Source organism: Notamacropus eugenii, chromosome 1, assembly GCF_028372415.1.
Source record: "Notamacropus eugenii isolate mMacEug1 chromosome 1, mMacEug1.pri_v2, whole genome shotgun sequence".
Lineage (NCBI taxonomy): Eukaryota > Metazoa > Chordata > Mammalia > Diprotodontia > Macropodidae > Notamacropus > Notamacropus eugenii.
Window position 1 is genome coordinate 498,326,321 of NC_092872.1, and position 7,069 is coordinate 498,333,389.

A 7,069-nucleotide genomic window follows, 5' to 3' on the forward strand; every position below is an offset into this window, starting at 1 on the left:
TGTGTAATGGGGGGAGGGAGGAGGAAGAAAAGGTGGTAGTCACAAGAGAGTATTTTTAGGTTTTAACAAATTACCTTCTTAAAATGGTTTTCCAGGAAGTTTGGAAGGTAACACAGATGGATGTGTTGTGTGGGAAGTGAAATAATTCGCTCCAAGTGGCCCTCCAGGGAGCAGTTCCCCACAGTGACCCTGCTCTCCCACACTCTCCTCCCTTCCCCTGAAAATCAGATCTTGTCTCCTTTATTGGACTCTTTGATTCTGTAAGCTAGGAGGCAGAGAGTAGGAAAGTGTTAACTTCCACTGATGACCTTATCTTCCAGTGCCACCAGTACTGGTTAATACTGGGAACACAGCAGAATGATTAGCAAATTCATTAGTGCCCTGCTTCAGTTTCTATATTCAAGGTTAATCATTTGTTTTGGTGACCTAGTTTGCCATCATAAAATGATTTGTGCCCAGGAGTAAATGATAATGTATTTGAATTCTCTCAAAAGATCGTTTCATTCTCCCCAGTTGATAGTTGTAGCCAAGGTTCATGCATCCATCTTCACAGGCACAAGGTCTTGCTTAAGATAACAGGTGATCTTTTATAGTAGAAGTGTCCAAGAGAGGCCCCTGATTCATGGATTCACCGACATATTTGCAGTCCATAGACTTTAAGGCTGATAAAACTCTTTCCTTAGGGTGAGAGTCCAGGTTTTAGTGTTGGTCATTATGCTCTAAGTGATAGGTGCACAAATGTATGGAGAAATCAAAGATAAGTGAAACTTCCAAAATTTGGTGCCTAAAAAAAAAGATCATTGGGAGTGTGTCAGAATTCACTTCCCTCCTAAGGCCTGTGAGTTAGTGGCTTCGTTACAGTAAAACAAACAAATAAACAAACCCAACAATACTTCATGAAGGTGGAGATGCAAACCTAGAAAAAAAGGGAGTATAAAACACAATGAAAACAAAGCTATAGCCAGTGTTTCCTGTGTCAGCAAAACTTCCGTGGAGAGCTCCCACAGCCAAGCCGATCTGGTCCTGATTTTAAAGGGAAGTTTGGGGAAGTCTTCAAATCAGTAACCAGTCCCTGGGGGCCTCTAATGCTTGCTGAGAAGTCTGGTGCTGACAGGTTGGGAAAACTTTCCATATTAACTGTATTGGGAGCCCCAGGAGGCTAGGGGAGGAGGGGTGGTGAGAAGCAGTGGGGAAGGGAGGGAGATGGTATTCATGGCTGCCTGCTTATACCCCAAATCCTTAGTCAACAAGGAGGTAGGCTGATTGCGAGGGAATTTAGCAAAGAGCTCCTTAAACTGCCTAGCCAGCAAGCTCAACACAGAGCCTTGGGCTGGGGAAACCCAAGAGGGAGGGGTATCTGGCCCTAAATTATTTTCTTTCTAGCTGTATTTTTTAGGGAAATCTTGCTAAGACTTTCTGGGGTGCCTGAGTCTAGAAAATCTAGAAAAATCCAAATGACCAAACTCTTTTCCCCCAGTCAGAGAAATGGACATCAGCATTTCACTTCTTCAGGGTTTTGGATTCAAATCACTGTGGCTACTTTATGTGGGGCATTGCCCCCAAATCATTCCAGTTTGCAGGAAGTTTTAGCCATTCTCTTTGAAAATAAAAATAGGAGGAAAAACCCCCGAACCAACAAGAAATTTTCTCTCTAATAATTTCATATATGTGTAAGCTTTCTTTGAATATCATTCTACCCTTCAAACTCTAGTAATATCCTAGGATCAAAGATTTAGAACTGGAAGATTATTTAGAGGTTGCATAGTTAAACATTCTCATTTTACAGATAATGAACATCCTCATTTTACAGATAATGAAACTGAAGTCCAGAGAAGTATTGTGATTGACTCAAGGTCATGCAGGTACTGAATAACAGAGACCAGAATTGAACCCAGTCTTTTGAGTCCAAATCTAACACTGAACTCCTCTGCCTTCTTATAGAAGATAGATAGATTATTATCTAGCTCACAGATAGAGCTGGAAAGGGACCCTTCTGATCACCAAACCCAACTCCCTCATTTTATAGATAGGGAAACCAGCAGCTGGAGAGGGAAGTTTACTTTTGCTTAAGTTCATAACACACTTAATGCTTAAGACATGACCTCAGGTTCCCAGACTTGAGTTCAATGCTTTTCCCATTACTGTCGCCCTTTCTTTTTTCTTTTAGAAAAAAATTCATTTTATTTTCAATTAATAAGAATTTATTCTCCCCTCTCATCCTAGTTTAAAGGAAAAGAGAAAAAGAAAACCTTAGTAATTAACATGTATAGTCAAGTAAAATAAATTTCCACATCATCCATGTCCAAAATATACTTCCTTTCCTTTCCCAAATCTTTCTAATATGACTTAGCTTCTGCCATTTTTGGCCAAAGATTGGTGCTGTTTGGGGTAGAATATTTATGTGTTTCATAAGGGTGTGCCTACTCCAAGGTGTACTAGGGAGAAAGAACTACAGATATGCAGAATAACTTCACAGAAAAACAAAAGAGAAGGTAAGAGGCTGCTATCCTTGTGGCCTGAGCTCTTTTAAACTTGTCTTTGTTCATAACAGAATAGGATTTAGACCAAGAAAAGACCTTACAGGGCATAGAATAATAGATTTAAAACTGCTAAGGATCGCAGAGGCATCTGGTCTAGCTCTCTCTTTTCATAGCTGAGGAAACTGAGGTCCAAAGAAAGATTATACTCAGCAGAACCACATTACAAATTCAAGCCTTCTGGTTCCACAGACAGGACACCTTTCCATTACATTGCCCTGCCTCCCAAGCTGCCAGAGAGAGTGTATGGAAGCATCCAGGTGACTGGGACCTCACTGAGGCAGTGAAAGACAATCTTGACCTGGGAAAAGCAGTTAGGGACTAGTGGGGCCTCTCAGGTTTTGCTGTATTCGGCAAACACAATCACAAAATCATAGAAATTAGAGCTAGCAAAACTGTATCTGCTGATATAACCTCCTACTACACCAAAGCTGTTCCTAACACTTCTAGGCCTGGATGATTTAATGGGAAAATCCAAACTTCCTGAGGAGGATAAAAGGGTATTTGTGTATTATGGTAGTGGTGGGGAGGTTTTAAGAAGAGCAGGCTTGAAATGACCATCTTTATTTCCACTTATTGCTAATTCCTTCATAATCCCCATTTTTGTCCTTCCTTTTCAGAGAATGATTTGAGCAGCAAAGAGGGTATTCTCTGTATTAGGCTTCTACCCTATCAGTGTATATAAATAGAGAGGCAGCAATGTACAGAGTGCTGGATTTGGAGTTAGAGGCCTTGAATTCAAATCCTCCATTTTCTACTTGTTACCCAGGCGAATTCATGCTAGTCATTCAAACTTCCCAGGCTTTAGTTTCTTCATCTGAAAAATGAACAGGGGAGGATGGGGCCAGGATTGTACTAGATGATCTCTAAAAGACTTTGTGTGTGTGTGTGTGTGTGTGTGTGTGTGTGTGTGTGTGTGTGTGTGTGTGTGGAGTGGGGACAGCTAGGTGGTGCAATGAATAGACGACTGGCCTTGAAATCAGAAGAACTTGATTTCAAATCTGACTTCAGACACTTACTAGCTGTGTGACCCTGGGCAAGTCACTTAACCCCTGTTGCCTCAAAAAAAAAAGACCTAGCTCTAACTATATGATCAATTGAAGAATCTATGCTTTTATTAGCATGGAAACTGTTACTGTGGACTTCCAGTGACAAGATGTCAGAACAGAGAAGGAATCCTCTAAAGCTCTTCCCATTTCCCCTCCACACAGCTAGAAAAACACCTCAGAATCGATCTAGGAGTATGGAAGCAGCTTACCTGCACATCAGGAAAGGTCAGTCTCACAGAGGGGAGCAAGGTTAAAGAGCAGTAGCAGCAACAGCTGTGGCTGACTTCACAGCAGGGGGCCTGCAGCAAGGCTCTAAGCCTGGGGCAGTCCACAAGTGAGCTCCACCCTTCTGCAAACCAGCAGACCTCTAGGCAAGTGAACAGTCTGTGTCTGAAGAAAGGCCCTACTCCAGTGACCCCATCCCCAGCATAAGTGAGGCCTTGACCCCACTGTTGACCAGTAATGAAATCTTGCTGTGGGGCTGGCCAAGAGTGAGACCCTGCCCCCTGGGGCCTACCAGCAGAGAGACCTTGTTTCCATAGCAACCCAGAAGCAGGGCCCCACCCCTTAGGCCCATCAGCAACAAGATCCCTCCTCCAGGACCAGCCACCAGAAAGACTCTTTTACCATAGCAACCTAGCAGAAAGACCCCACCCCTGGAACAGTCCAAGGGGAGACCAACAGGGAAGTTCTGCTCCTCCACCTAGTACAAGCCAGAATGGAAGTTTACCCTCCAGAGAAAGCAAGCAGCTGAGCCCTGAAGGCCAGTGAAAACCAGCAGCAAGACTCAGAGCCCCAGCACAAAACACTTGGGACAGTGCAGGACTAGAGCCCAACTCTCACATGAAAACACCAAGTCACAAAAAAAGGCAGAAAAAAATAAGCAAAATAAATAGCTCGATTATAGAAAGTATAGTGATAAGGAGGTTCAAAGCATAAACTTAGAAGGACAATGGTGTCAAAGTGGCTACATGTAGGGCCTCAAAGAAAAATGTAATTTGGTCTCAGATTCCCCAAAAAAATTCCTGGAAGAGCTTAAAAAGAATTTTAAAAAGTGAATTAAAGAAGTAGAAGAAAAATGAGAAGAAAAATGATAGTAATGAAAAAGAATCATGAAAAAATAGTTGACAGAATGGGAAAAGACACACAAATATTTACTGAGGAAAATAGCTCCCTAGAAAATAGAATTGGACAAATGGAAATGGAAGTACAAAAACTCATTGAAGAAACCAATTTCTTAAAAATTAGAATTGAACAATTGGAAATTAATGACTCTATGAGACACCAAGAAATGATAAAACAAAATAAAAAAGTAAAAAAGAAGAGAAGAAATGTGAAATATCTCATGGGAAAAAATAACTGACCTAGAAAATTGATCCAGGAGAGATAATATAAGACTTATTGGACTATTTGAAAGCCATAATAAAAAAACAGACTGGACAATATCTTTCAAGAAATTATCAAAGAAAACTTCCCTGATACATTAGAACCAGAGGGCAAAATAGAAATGGAAATAATCTACCAATCACTGCCTGAAATAGATCCCGAAATGAAAACTCCCAGGAACATCATAGCCAAATTTCAGAGCTCATAGATCAAGGAGGAAGTATTACAAGCAGCCAAAATGAAACATTTCAAATATTATGAAACTCCACTCAGGATAACACAGGGTTTGGCACCTTCCACATTAAAGAACTAGAGGGCTTGGAACATGATATACTGGAAGGCAAAGGAGTTAGGATCACCTAGATCCTAACTAAGAATCAATCACCTGCTCAGCAAAATTCAATATAATCTTCTGGGGGACTGGGGAGGAAATGGACATTTAGCAAAATAGAGGACTTTTAAGTATTTCTAATTAAAACACCAGAGCTCCAAATACAAGACTCAAGGGAAATATAAAAAGGTAAAAAAAAAAAAAAAAAAGGAAACAAGAAAAAGAAAATATAAGAAATTCAATAAGGTTAAACTTTATATTTCTATATGACAAGATAATATTTGTAACTCTAAACAACTTTATTACCATAAGAGCAATTAGAAGGAGTATATGTAGATAGAGGTGTGGATATAAGGCGACTTTAATGGAATTATATCCCTACAAGAAAAGGGGTGAGAAAGAAAATTGAACTGAAAGAAGAAGGAGGGGGAAAATTGAATGGAATAAATTATCCCACATAAAAGAGGCATGAAAGAGTTATTATAAAGCAAGGGAAGATTGTGGTGGTGGTGGTGGTGATATTGGGATGTCAGCAGGCAAAGCTTAAACTTTATTCTCATCAAAATTGACTCAAAGAAGAAATAACATGCACACTCAGTTAGACATAGAAATCCATCTCACCCTATAAGGAAGTAAAAAGGGATGAAAATAATAGAAGAGGAAGATGGGACTGATAAAAGGTAGGGTATATTGGGGAAGGCAGTGATCAGAAGTAAAACACTGGTGCAGAGGGAAAGAGTGAGGTGTAAGAGAGAGGGAGGGACAAACAAGTGAAAATAGCATACAGGAAAATACACACTTACTTATCATAGCTATAAATGTGAATGGGATGAACTCATCCATAAAATGGAAGCAGATAGCAAAGTGGATTAAAAAACAGAATCCTACAATATGTTGTTTACAAGAAACATATTTGAAGCAGAGAGATGCACACAGGATAAAGAAAACGGGCTGGAGCAGAATCTATTATGCTTTAGCTGGAGCAAAGAAAACAGAGGTAGCAATCATGATCTCACACAAAGCAAAAGCAAAAATAGAGCTAATTAAAAGAGGTAAAGAAGAAAACTATATATTGCTGAAAGGTACCATAGACAATGAAGTCATTGCAATACTAAACATATATGTACCAAATGATATAGCAGTTACATTTTTGAAGAAGTTGAATGGCTTACAAGAGGAAATAGATAATAAAAGTATCCTAGTGGGGGACCTCAACTTTACCCTCTCAGAACTAAATAAATCTAACCAAAAAAATAAGTAAGAAAGAAGCTAAGGAAATGAATAAAATTCTGAAAAAAATAGATATGATAGATCTCTGGAGAAATTTGAATGGGAATAGAAAGGAACATACCCTTTCTCAGCAGTACATAGCACCTACTATGAACTGTAGTACAATTTTGTAGTCAATTTTTACACAAAAATTGACCATACATAAAAATCTCACAACCAAACTCAGAAAAGCAGAAATAGTAAACACATCCCTTTCAGCTCATGATGCAATAAAAATTACATTCAATAAAGAGCAATGGAAAGAGAGATTAAAAATTAATTGGAAATTAAATAATTTAATCCTAAAAAACAAGTAGGTCAAAGAACAAATTATGGAAACAATTGATAATTTCATTAAAGAAAATGACAACAATGAGACAACATGCTAAAATTTATGGAATTCAGACAAAATGGTACTGAAAGGAAAATTTGTATCTCTAATTGCTTACATCAATAAAAATATAGAAAAAACAGAGTTGGGCTTGCAACTAAAAGAA

The 7,069-nt window shown here is 39.1% G+C and overlaps 1 long non-coding RNA gene across 1 annotated transcript; it reads right to left on the reverse strand.

The window, feature by feature from the left end:
- Nucleotides 1-456: 456 nt before the first annotated feature.
- LOC140527091 (uncharacterized) lies at nucleotides 457-4,191 on the reverse strand. The gene is made up of 2 exons (XR_011974674.1): nucleotides 3,796-4,191; nucleotides 457-784 (listed from the first exon to the last, which is right to left on the reverse strand). It is a non-coding gene; the product is annotated as an uncharacterized lncRNA (long non-coding RNA).
- Between the last annotated feature and the right edge of the window lie 2,878 nt (nucleotides 4,192-7,069).